Genomic DNA, 13148 nt, shown 5'->3' with positions numbered 1-13148 from the left:
CCAAGAGGAAGTGGAGGAAGGCGTTAATGTATATGAAAGCACGCTTAGAGAACTAGGGGCTCACTTCAAGGAGAAAATAAATGTGGTGATGGAGAGGCATAAGTTTTTTCAGAGGGTGCAGAAGAGGGAAGAGAAAGTGAGCAATTACATAGCGGTTCTGAGAGGTTTGTCAGCCACATGCGAATTTGGGCAACTCACCGACTCATTGATCAGGGACCAACTGGTGAGGTGCACCAATGACACCAAAACCCAAGAGGAATTGCTCACCAAGAACCCCAATTTAGATGAGGCCATTAACATAGCTAAGGGTCTAGAACATACCGCAATGTGCATTGGGGAAATGAAGTCACCTGAGGGGACAATCAAGGAGAGGTCAGAAACCAAGTCTAGCACCGAGGGAGAAACTGTATGTAAAGTAGGGGACAAGAACAAAGAGGTGGTTCGCAGTAAGGCAGGTCCAATGGTGTGTTTTAAATGTGGCAGTCCCAACCATTTGGCAAGTAACTGGAAGTGTCCTGCTAGGAACGTGCAGTGTAGAAAGTGCAGCAGGTGGGGACACTATTCTAAAGTGTGTAAAACTCCAGGTAAAGCTGTACATGTCGTTGAGGAATCCACACAAGGGGAAGAAGGGGAAAGATCCTATATCTTCCAAGTAGGCGAAGAGGAGGAAGATGAAGGGGACATGTATCCTAAATGTGATGTTTTTCTGGATGGTGTGATGTTTAGTGTGTATGCCGGCTCATGCTCCCCTTACACCCTGGTGGATAAGAATGTTTTTGAGGAAAAATTCGCAAATCATCCTGTGAAATTGATGCAACCTGACATCTGTCCCAAGGGGTACAACAAGGGAAAAATCCCACTAGAAGGCATGTTGACTATGAGAATCTCCTTTAAGGATAGACATACGGTAGGAAAGGTGTATGTATCCTCTAGTGGCTCAACCCTACTGGGCTGGAAACACCAGAAGCAGTTAGGTATCACTCTAGATCCAAATAACAAAGAACAGGTGTTGCTAATTGACCCCATGGGCATAGCTGGCAGTCTCACTGAAGAGTTCAAGGAGGTGTTCAGTGACAATTTGGGGGTCTTCAAGAACTATATGCACAAGATCGTTCTCAAGGAGGGGGCTGAACCTGTAGTGCACAAAACTAGATCCATACCATTGCGCATGAGAGAACCCCTCCAGCAGGAACTTCAGAGACTGGTCAGTCAGGGAGTCATCAGGGAGATTGAAAGTTCAGCCTGGTTGGCCCCGATTGTAATCACGGCAAACGATGGAGGGAACAGTATAAGACTCTGCGAGGACCTGAGAGGCCTCAATGCGAACATTCTGGTGGACAGATTTCCGCTTCCCAGGATAGGCGAAATGCTGAGCACAATCAAGGGGGCAAAGTACTTCAGTGTGCTGGACTTGTCCTCCGCCTATTACCAAATCAAACTTCACCCGGATTCTCAGATACTCACTGCATTCACAACCCCGTTAGGTAATTTTAAGTTCCTGCGTATGCCATTTGGGTTGGCGTCAGCGGCCGCGGCCTTCCAAAGAGTCATGCAACATGTTTTAAAGGACTGTAAGAACACCCTATGTTTCCAAGATGATATACTGATCTACGGAGGTTGTGAAGTGGAACACAATGAGATGGCAAAGGAGGTGTTGAAAAAATTGTGAGAGGTAGGATTCACCACAAAACCTTCAAAATGCAAGCTAGGAGTATGCTCTGTAGACTACCTAGGACATACTCTATCTGAAGAGGGCATCAAGCCTAAACACGACTTAGTCAGAGCTGTGAGGGACGCCCCTACTCCCATGTGTAAAGAGGACATACTATCGTTTCTGGGGCTTGAAGAATACATGGCCAAGTTTATTAAGGATTTTGCTATGGTGTCACAGCCATTAAGAGACTTGATCAAGAAAGACAGTGCCTTCAATTGGGGCAAAGAGCAAGAGGAGGCCATGATGGGTATAAAGAAGGCTATCATCGAGGCCCCATTTATCTGAAAATTTGACCCGAATGGCGTGACCATCATCTCGACGGATGCCAGCAATAGAGGTATCGGTGCCACCCTGGCGCAAAGAGAGGGGAGCAAAACCAACGTGGTGGCCTTCGCATCAAGGACCCTCACCTCTTCAGAAAAAAATTACTCTACCATAGAGAAAGAAGCCCTAGCTGTCTATTGGGCAGTCTGCCACAATAAATTTTTCATCAGGGGAATTCCTTTTGAGGTGCAGACTGATCATAAACCTTTGGTCTCACTGTTCACAAAGAAAGACATGGAAAGCATGACACCCCGTATAGCTAAATGGGCAGTGGGGCTGCAAGCTTACAACTTCAGAGTATCCTACATACCTGGACAACAAAACAGGGTAGCTGATTTCCTGTCGAGAGCGCCGACAGAGGAAGAAGCGGAGGTGATTCTATCCTGGAGTTGCGCTTAGCAGCAGTAGAGAAAAATGCTTGGGAAACTCAGATGGAGAGAGACGAAACGCTGAAAAAGGTGAAAAGACATATACTCACGGGGTGGCCGAAGAAGTGTAAGGAAATGGAAACGGAGATCCAGCCGTACTGGAATGTGAGGGAAGATTTATCGGTAGAAGGAGACTTTATACTGAAATCCGGAAAACTGGTTCCCCCAGAAGCTATAAGGAACCAAATATTGGATCTAGCACACGAAGGACACTTGGGTAGAAGTCTGAGCAAGGCTAGACTTCGCACAGATTACTGGTTCCCAACGATGGACAGGGAAATGGAGGACAAAGTACGTGATTGCTACGCGTGCAGTTTAAGTGACAAGTCTAAGACCACGAGAAGGGCACCATTGTCACCAGTGGAGGTACCTGATGCCCCGTGGAGCAAGTTGGGCTTTGACATAGCTGGACCGATCCATGGCAAAGGGCCTCAAGACTGGTATCTACTAGTCATGGTGGACTACTTCTCAAGCTGGGTGACATACAAGATTGTCCACAATGTGAACACCAGAGCTATCATTGAGTTCATGAAAGAGGTGTTCTCAAGAGAGGGGGTGCCTGCGACACTGGTGACAGATAATGGCGTACAGCTAATCTCAGAAGAAATGAAGGAATTCCTCAAGGACTGTTCTATTGTACATGTTCGCACGCCTCTGTACTGCCCCAAAGCTAATGGCAAAGTGGAGAGAGTAAACCGTATGGTGAAAGAGTGCATACAGTTAGCCAAGCAAGCGGGACAGAACGTCGAAGAAGCGATAAGAGACATGTTGTGGGCATACCATACCACGCCAAAGTCTACCACCGGTTGCACGCCTTTCGAGCTACTGAGGGGGAGAAAAGCCGGCACCAAACTCACACCGAGTTGGATGGGAAGAAGACTAGAAGAGGAGGCCAACCCCCAGGAGATCAAGAGGAGGATTGAAGCAAATCAACGCAAATACAAGGAATGGTACGACAAGAAGTGGGGAGTTAAGGAGAGAGAATTCCAGCAAGGACAAAGAGTCTATGTAAAGAAACCTGAGAGACTGAGAATAGGGGGTGACAAGTATTATGCCCCTACAACAATCAAGATACGAAACAAGAATTCAGTAGTCATGGAGGATGGTAGACTGTGGAGTCATGACAGGGTAGTGCCTGCTGGAGGGGAAGAATCCAGGTCTCACACGACCAGATCTGAGTTTGGAGACATCAGTAGGGATACCAGACCTGACAGGAGGAGTGACAGGCCTAGGAACGCACCCCAGTGGCACAAACATTACCAAATGAGATAGCTTCGGGTAGGAGAGCCCTGTCGGTCTAGCAGGTTCCCCGAGGTAGCCCCACAGCAGGTACAGGGAGGTGACCCCCCATCTTTCATCCCCTTTGAGAGGGTTGTTATCTTTCCCAGTTTCATTTCCCCCCTCCTCTGCTATCAGTTCCCATAGGGAGGATGATGTGTTGTAACTTACACTGTGGTACTTCCCTCGCCCCATGTTCACCCCTCCCATTCTGCAGTACTTGGTACTGCCCATGTGACAGCCGGCGCTCGCTATGGAATGTTGACATAGCAGCGCGGCTCAAGAGTTGACAGCTGACGGAATTCTTTAGTGATATTTTACTGAATAAAGAACCTGCCTTCTTACTACTGAGTTTGTTATTTACTACACCCTGCTGTATCTATTTTTGGTCAGTCAAGGAAGCTTGGTGAAACTTTCAATTACAAAAAAGCTGAAGCGTCTTCTATTCCTTCGTCCTTTTCGTTTCTCCACCTCTCGTTGCTGCCTTTTCTCCCTTCTCTCTGCCTTTATGTCCTTGTTTCCTTCTCTTCCCCTTTGATTCTCTCACACATTGTTTTACCCCCGTGTAAAACAATGTGGGCCAGATGTAGGACGGCAAATACCGGTCGGTAACGGACGATTTCGGCTGTTACCGACCGGTATTTGCTGTTTGACATGTAGGGGGCCTTATAGTTACAGAATCGGTATACTTACCGATTCGGTAAACTTACCAATTCTGTAAAATACTGAATCGATAAATTTACCGATTCAGTAAATACAGATGTAGGTGGCACTTTAAACAGTGCCAAAGGCCCTTACCGATTCGTTATTTACCACCAAATACTATTTGGTGGTAAATAACGAATACCTGTGTACATGCACATCTGTGTATGTACTCCTGTGCCATGTGGCACACAGACATGCACTAAGGGCATGTCTGTGTGTCACATGGTACACAAGCCTGAATCAGGGGTCAAAGTGACAGCCTGTCCCCCTTGCAAAATCAGTAATTTTACCGAATCGGTATTCCTATGGGCCTCAAGGCCCATAGGAATCAATGGCAATTACCGAATCGGTAAATACCAATTTGGTAATTACCGAATCATACAGATTCGGTAAAAATTACCGATTTTTTACCTACATCTGATTTACCGAATCTAGAATACCGAATCGGTAAAATTCGGTATTCTAGAGTCGGTAAATCAGATTTACCTACATCGGGCCCTGTGTGTTTTCCCTCTGCTGCTTTCCCTGTTTTCTCAGAGGGAAAGTCTGGGTTTCACTTTTAATTTCCTGTATTTCTCCCATCCCTCTGCCGCCCTCTTCTGCCCAGAAATAAAACACCCGTGGCCCAGTCTGGGGTGATTTACCAGCCTCTCCGAGTCCGGGCTGCTGCACTCAGAGCTGAACTTGCACATTTAGCGCTGCGATGTCTCGTAGGCGCTATATCCATGCAAATACAAAACAATTTGAGAGGCCTTATTTAGTGGACCCAGAGGAAAGCGACAGCCGTGTTTGATGCTGTTCGCCCTTTCACCAGCGACCAGAGTGCAATCATTAGGACAAAAAACTCCGTGCGACCTGAACTAGAAAGTTCCAGCACAAGGAAGGAGACACACAGACTTCGCACTTTAGAGAGAACCAGAAAGAGCCATCACACACAGGAGGAGGAGGGGACACACAGACACCCCAGTTTACACAGAGTACGAGGAAGAGCCAGCATACACAGTAGTAGACACACAGACGCCCCCACTTTACACAGAACATTGAACCAGGAAGTCCCAGCACACACACAGGAGGAGGAGACACACAGACGCTCCCACTTTACAAACAGAGAAACGAAACTTAACTTTACCTTTCTGCATTTCTGGGATCATGGCTGCAGCAGCTCAGCTCACGAATCTCATAGATGAGGCCACTTGTTCCATCTGTTTTAAATATTTCACTGATCCAGTGTTCACAAACTGTGGACACACCTTCTGCCGTTCCTGCATCACTCAGAGCCGGGAGGGAAGAGATGTCAACTTTCCCTGTCCGCAGTGCAGAGAAATATCAACAGGGAGAAGCCTCCGACCCAACAGGCAACTCGGAAACATTGTGGAAATGGTAAAACAGCTTCACCTGCCCCACGTGGAGTCCCCACGGGAGAATCTGTGCGAGAAACACGAGGAGAAACTGAGGTTGTTCTGTGGCGAGGATCAGACGCTCATCTGTGTTGTGTGCGACAGATCCGAGGAGCACAGGGCTCACTCAGTGACTCCCATAGAGGAAGCTGCCCAAGAGTACAAGGTATGTGTGCAGGATATGGGATCACAAGTGACGTCATTCTTTGAGACTCAAAGAGAAGGCTGCAGAGGAGTACAAGGTGTGTGTGAGGTTGTTATGGGATCACAAGTGACGTCACTCCTTGAGACTCAGAAGCTGCAGAGGAGAACAAGGTACGTGTGCGGGTGTTATGGGATCACAAGTGACGTCATTCTTTGAGACTCAAAGGGAAGGCTGCTTAGGAGTACAAGGTGTGTGTGAGGTTGTTATGGGATCACAAGTGACGTCACTCCTTGAGACTCAGAAGCTGCAGAGGAGTACAGGGTATGTGTGAGGCTGTTATGGGATCACAGATGGAGCCAGTCCTTGAGTAATTTAGGGGAGCAGACCCGGCTCTAGAGGTTGGGCCAGGTGGGCCAGGCCTACCCAAGGAAGTGCCCCCCCCGCCCCCCAAGGCCATTCTGACCTGGAAATCCAGGGTTGTTGTTTTATCCCAAATGGTCACCAATTGTGTAAGACTACACTGATAAGGCTGTCCAAGAGTAGAAAGGTTTGTCACAGTCCTGGGATCACAAGTCCCACACATTGAACCCCGTAGAGGCTGCAAAGCTCGGTCTATGGTGTGACCGAAGGCCGCTCTGGTGCCGGCGGGTGGTGTAAAGTGGGTGTAGAGGCAGCAAAGCATGTATATCTAGTGGCTGAACTCAATTATGCAATGTGAAACCAGAAAACATGGGGTGAATCCTGGCTTCTCCACGTGACCACATTGTATGACCCTGGGCAATTGTTTTATTTCAATTTTCCTCTTTTTTCTTCGTTATGACATGGAAGAGGAGGTCGAAATACATGACTTCAGGATGCATGCTGTACAAAACCATCTGCTGTGCTTGCGTGCAATCACATTCAAATAGCTTTATTCGACAAATATGTCATAAAAGCACAACATATACATTACAACATACAGTTTAAAATGTATAAATATTCTGAACCTAAAAACGTTTTAAGAAGATATTAAACATTGAAAAACTGCCGAATAAAGTGAATCTAAAAAAATTATTATTATAATTTTTAAAAAACTATTTCATACAATCACATTAAGCCCCAAGCATTTCATGCTTCCTATTCATAACTTGTAGTACAGGGTAACATTAAAACTAAGAATCAATTGAATGGACCTAGGAAAACACCCTGGATCGGATAGACCAGGCCCAACCTACGAACGTGAACATTGCAATTGCTATTGGTGGCGTTGGAACCGTAGTAGGGACTCTCAACGCCTCTTCGTGCCTTCTAAAGCCTAATCGCTTGCAGATAGGTATGACCCACATAGCACGAGGTTTCTTTATTAGTGGGCAAAAGAACAACAGGTGACTGACCGTTTCTTCTCTATCTTGGCACCGTGGACATACATTCTCAGTAGTCCCTGTCCATTTGCTGGTGAATGTCCTAACAGGTAGGGACCCACCCTCAGCTGAAAGTACAACTTCCTATCAAGGGGTTTCTCAATGATGTCCCAATACTGTTCTAAAGCAGGCCTTATCTTAAATTCTAGGAACCGGCCTAACAAGTGCTTTACTGAACCACTAGAACATACTGTTACCATTACCACATCCCAGTACATCTCCTTCAAAATCTTCTTTGACGGAAAAGGAGCGTTGCGGGGGTCGTCCTATAGATCTCTCAGGCCTAAATTCACCAACAACGACCTAATCTCTCTCAAGCATTTAACCTTATGGAAGCGATCTGCATCCATTACATCTTTGAGCCCCTTTGCATAATTTGCGAGTTCTAATCACTAATGGCAGAGTGGGGTGGGGGGCTTGAACCTTTCTAAATTCATGTTTGAAAGCCATCACTTAAAAAATAAATACTTCTGAATGCACTGTTATAATTTGATTTACTAAGGTGAAATGGTTTCACAGGACAATGGAATACACTTTTCGAATTTTAAAAACACTATTGTATTTTTTACAAGTTTGCTATCTTTAAAAATTAAGATGTTCCTAAAGTTAAGGGCAAGTTATTTTCTTTTCCTGATTGTAAATAACCTTTAAATAAGTGCTTGTTGTGTGTGTGTGTGTGAGTGTGTGTGTATACATATATATATATATATTTTTTTTTCATGTTAGTGCTGAGTCGAGTAAACAGCATCCCAGGGCTGGTGCCCATTGGGCCTTATGTACAGGTCAGGAGGGCCGCAGGTGGCACACAGCCGTTCTTTAAGTATCACTGGTCTGGAGGAATACAGAAACAACTCGCTATACTGCAAGGTACCATAGAGAACTCTGCACACTGTGTTAACCCCATAGGATAGGCTTAACAAGATAACAAGTGATGGTATGTCTGTCACATGTCTATCACCTTGAGCCTCACAGAAGATGCTGCAGAAGTGTACAAAGTGCGTCTGTGGGTGTACAGTGTTTACCAGTGAGGTCACTCGGTGAGTCCCACAAAGAAGGCTGCAAAGAATGACAAGTTTTGTGCTGAGATGACTAGAAATACATGGCAATCCTAAGATTCCATGGAGAGGGGTGACATAGATCACAAGGTTTGTGTGTGGGTGTTCAGGATTCATAAATGAAGAGACACTTTGTGAGTTCATACAGGAGGCTGCAGAAGAGCATAAGGTGTGTCTGCAGGGGTTCAGGGACCACTCATTGCATTCTTAAGACTACAGAGAAAGGTCGCCCAAGGGCAGAAAAGCACATGTGTCACAGCCTTGGGGTCACGAGGCCCACACCCCGAGTTCCATAGAAGAGGCTGCAGAAGAGCGCAAGGTATGATTGTCATAGACCTGGAATCACACATCCCACACCTCAAGTCTCAGAGGCACATCTGCAGGATGCCCAAGAGTACACAGAATGTCTGTGGGTGTCCCGGGATCCAGAGTGGATTGAGAAGAAGGCCCAAGACTCGTGTCTCTGAAGGCTTTGGTGTCTCGAGCACTGCTCTGGGATGTATTAAGAAGGTGATCCAAGCCTGTATGGTTTGTGTGCATGTCCCAGGATTTCAAGCACTGTGAGTGCTTAGAGGTTTAACGCGGTTCTGCCTGCTCTATAGAGAAGGAGGCCTGAGACAGCACAATATGTCTACCTCAAGCGGTGTTCTGTGCTCCGTAGAGATGGAGGCCTGAGAGTACACAATATGTCTACCTCAAGCGGTGCTCTGTGCTCCATAGAGAAGGAGGCCCGAGAGTACGCAGTATGTCTGCGGGTGTGCAGGGATATCACCTCGAGGGGTGCTGCGGGCTCTGTAGTGCAGGGAATGCAGATGTGCACAGTGTGTCTGTGAGTGTTCAGGGATCTCAAGCATTATTGGTTCTATAGCGAAGGATGCCCCAAGAGTACATTGTGTGTCTGCGTGTGTTCAGGGGCCTTGAGGGGTGCTGTGGTCTCTGTAGTACACGGGATGCAGATGTGCACAGTATGTCTGGGAGTGTTCAAGCATCTCGAGCTCTGTGGGCTCTATAGCGAAAGAGACCCAAGAGTACTCACAGGGCCTGATTTAGAGTTTGGCTGATGGGGTTACTCCATCATAAATGAGACGGGTATCGCGTCCCATGATATCCTATGGGATTCGTAATACGGCGCACAGGATATCCGTCACGTATGCGACGGAGTAACCTGTCTGCCAACCTCTAAATCTTGCTCTAGATCTGTTCCGGGATCTCGGAGAGTTCTGTGGCTCTATCCAGTGAGAGTGCCAGGAGTACAACTTACATCTGTTATGTTATTTTAATTTGTACCGCGCACAGATACCCACAAGTGTCCCCGGCGCAAAGCCTTAATAAAGAAAACAAGCATTTGCAATGCAATAGGTCTTGCATTAGGATGGTTTGAGCCATTGGTATTGTAAATGACAAATTTGTTATTTGTGTGTTGGTTTTGAAAATAGCGAAATCAATAGCATTGCCAATAGTTATAACTTTCGAAAATGTGACACCTATAGCATTTGTAATGCAATATGTGTTGTATTTACGTGACTTAGATGTATTGATATTACAAATAACAATGGCTTTTAATTTTTTTAAATAATTAATACTTAAAAGTTATTGTAACTTAGAATAGCAATAGCTTAAACTTTTGTAAATACCTTTTGTGAAGATTATGTTCAGTGTATTTTATTGTGACGAATATCCAAGAACAGAAGTGAAATATTAACATCTTTTTGTGACATTTGTAATAAAGCTTGAAACATTGAGAGAACATACTTGAACCAGTTGTTGTTGAATGGTTGCACAGATTGATGCTGTGGTGGCGCTGAGTGATGCTGTGGTGGTGCTGAGTGATGCTGTGGTGATGCACTAGAGTGAGGGCGATAGATAGCTAGAGGGAGGGCGATAGATAGCTAGAGGGAGGGGGATAGATAGAGTGAGGGCGATACATAGAGTGAGGATGATAGATAGATTGATAGATTTAGGGGCGATAGATAGGGGGAGGGTGATAGATAGAGTGAGGGCGGTAGAGGGCAATAGATTGATAGATAGAGTGAGGGCGATAGATAGATAGACAAAGTGAGGGCGATAGATAGATAGATAGATAGATAGATAGATAGATAGATAGATAGACAGATAGATAGACAGATCGATAGATAGCTAGATAGATAGATAGTGTAATTATGTGGCGTGTAATTATGTGGCACTGAGTAGTATTTGGAGTGTATGTTGCGTTGAGCGCAGTGTAAATATGTAGCGTATAATTATGTGACACAGAGTGGTATTTGGAGTGTATGTTGCATTGAGTGCAGTGTAATTATGTGGCATGTAATTATGTGGCACTGAGTGTTATTTGGAGTGTATGTTGCATTGAGTGCAGTGTAATTATGTGGCGTGTAATTATGTGGCACTGAGTGGTATTTGGAGAGTATGTTGCATTGAGTGCAGTGTAATTATGTGGTGTGTAATGTGGCACTGAGTGGTATTTGGAGTGCATGTTGCATTGAGTGCAGTGTAATTATGTGGCGTGTAATTATGTGGCACTGAGTGGTATTTGGAGTGCGAATGATAGCTGTGCATAGCTTCTTAATATTAGCATTCATCAATTGTATATGTATTTGCAAATAAGATATATCACATTTGCCAATTATGTCATACTGTGTAAATGAATCAACTGTTTATAAATGCATGGATTCCACGTAAAATGTAGATCTGCTTAACATCCACTGGTTTGCGTTCACAGGCAAGTAGATAGTGTATATGTCATTTAGATATGAATGAATATGTCGCATACATATATTTAGATAGCAAAGACTGTATCTCAACTTTGACTCTAATAAAAGCAATGTTCGCTTTTACATGGGGAATATTATATTGATGTGAAATCACTCCTTATGATGTCACTTTTATGACATCACTGAGTGTGATGTCATTGTAAACTGCATATGTTAATTACTCCCCCTCCAAGTTTTGGGGGAATTGCGCTTCAGCGGCATAGCCAGTGTGTCATGGGTGCTGGTGCAAGGAAGAAACCCCCCAGGCTGCTCTTTGAGTTATAAAATGCAGCAATAATCAGGGTTCAGTGGGCCTCTCAGGCCTCTGGGCTCTGGTGCCACTGCACCTGCTGCACCAGTGTCCGTTACCCCCCCCTGTTGTGCCAAGAATGGGGTTGCCTAATTATTTAGACTGCATCAACATGCTCCCCAGCTGCAACCTGATTAAGCAAACAGAGGTGCCGGTGAAGGAAATAACCGAACGTACTGGGATTATACTTTCCATTGCCCTTCTGACTGACCCGAGGAAAATGGACTCCTCGTGCGTTGAATAACTTGTACCTATAAGATTCTTCTGTGCACCTCTTCAGTGCAGACCGGCCATGGCCCTCATTACAAGTGGTGTTATCTCCATGTCCAACCTGCCAATATTTCTGGGGGAAAATACGGCTTATGTGCAGTAAGAACCAACATTTTAATGTTACTCCTCAAGAGCTTGTGATAGGCGATAATTATTGAACTGGATAAAATACTGAGCAACTCGGTGTTGATTGTTATGCCCTCCAATTGCGAACAACTCGTATGAGGGCCTTTGCAGAGAAAATCAAAGGAAACGTACACGCTCTCAGCATTCTCTCTTGAAATTGCTGTGAAAATGTGGGTGAATTTAGTAATATGTAGCATGTAGAATGGCTGTACTGTAGTCCGTGTCTGTAACGTGTGATGTAAACTGAGAATTTGTATGCTCGGGTGTCTTGGAAAAGAGATTGCGTTTCAGATATATTTTACTTGTCTGGGGTTTTTCACAGTAACCGAAGTACTGTCTCCCGGTGTTATGTATTATTTAGGACCCTATTGTAAGTTTCCCTATTATATATTATATAGGTATAAATCACCATATCCTTATATAGGCAAAGAAATCATAACCATATTTAGGCATAGCTCATGCAGTCTAAAGACGGCAGGGCTACTTCTCCTAGTTCCGAAAATCCACACCGATTTCTTAGAAAAACCCGCCTTCAGCAGTCAGGGACTGATTTATCCAAGTTTTCAAAGAACTGAGACTCTTTGATGACGTTATTATGTCCAACCATATACGTCAAACCCGGCACCTTCCAGGTATAAATAGGCCCACATTTGCCTAAGCAAACACACAGTAGTTTGGATCAGTTCGACTATCTACTTGCTCGACGCAGCCTGCTGCAGCAAGTGCCGAAGGAAGCCGACCCTCCAGCAGACGCACTGAGAGAGACACTGTCTTTTCTCCTGCCGAGAAATCGAGCTCCAGTGTTTCCAAGCTGCCCATGCGGGTTGCTGGGAAATTGAGTCCCAAGACCACCCTTCTTCATTCTAAACTAAGGTACGGAGCTGATTAGACCCTTGGAGAAATCTTGGACAGGTTCTTGGCAAAAAGAATACTACATTTATGCTACACCTCACTTACTTCTTCCCTCGTACTAAGGTTAGATACACTGGGGTAGGCGTATTTTAGATGCACCAGTTGAGTACTTTTGGCCCCTTTTATTTGTGTATGTATTTATCTATGGTTTGGGAACCATACAATGCTCTTACAGTATTATTTTATTCTACTATTTATACTGTATGCATTATATTTTACAACCAGTGTTACAATTGTAGCAGTTCATTTCTTATGCTTGAGAAAGAAGACGGTTCAATAAATCCTTCAATTGAAAACGCCTGTCTTTCTACTTTCTCTGCACCTCTGGTGAAAC

The 13148-nt window shown here is 45.0% G+C and overlaps 1 long non-coding RNA gene across 1 annotated transcript in view; it reads right to left on the bottom strand.

Moving 5' to 3' along the window:
• Nucleotides 1-5996, bottom strand: part of LOC147666480 (uncharacterized) — a 49955-nt gene extending 43959 nt beyond the window's left edge. Inside the window, exon 1 of the long non-coding RNA XR_015304765.1 lies at nucleotides 5579-5996. This is a non-coding gene — a long non-coding RNA (uncharacterized LOC147666480). The remainder of the gene's footprint in view (nucleotides 1-5578) is intronic.
• Nucleotides 5997-13148: the final 7152 nt, after the last annotated feature.

Source organism: Lissotriton vulgaris, unplaced genomic scaffold (genome assembly GCF_964263255.1).
Source record: "Lissotriton vulgaris unplaced genomic scaffold, aLisVul1.2 SCAFFOLD_1036, whole genome shotgun sequence".
Classification (NCBI taxonomy): Eukaryota; Metazoa; Chordata; class Amphibia; order Caudata; family Salamandridae; genus Lissotriton; species Lissotriton vulgaris.
Note: the sequence above shows the minus strand (reverse complement) of the source record. Positions and strands in the feature narration are given on the sequence as shown.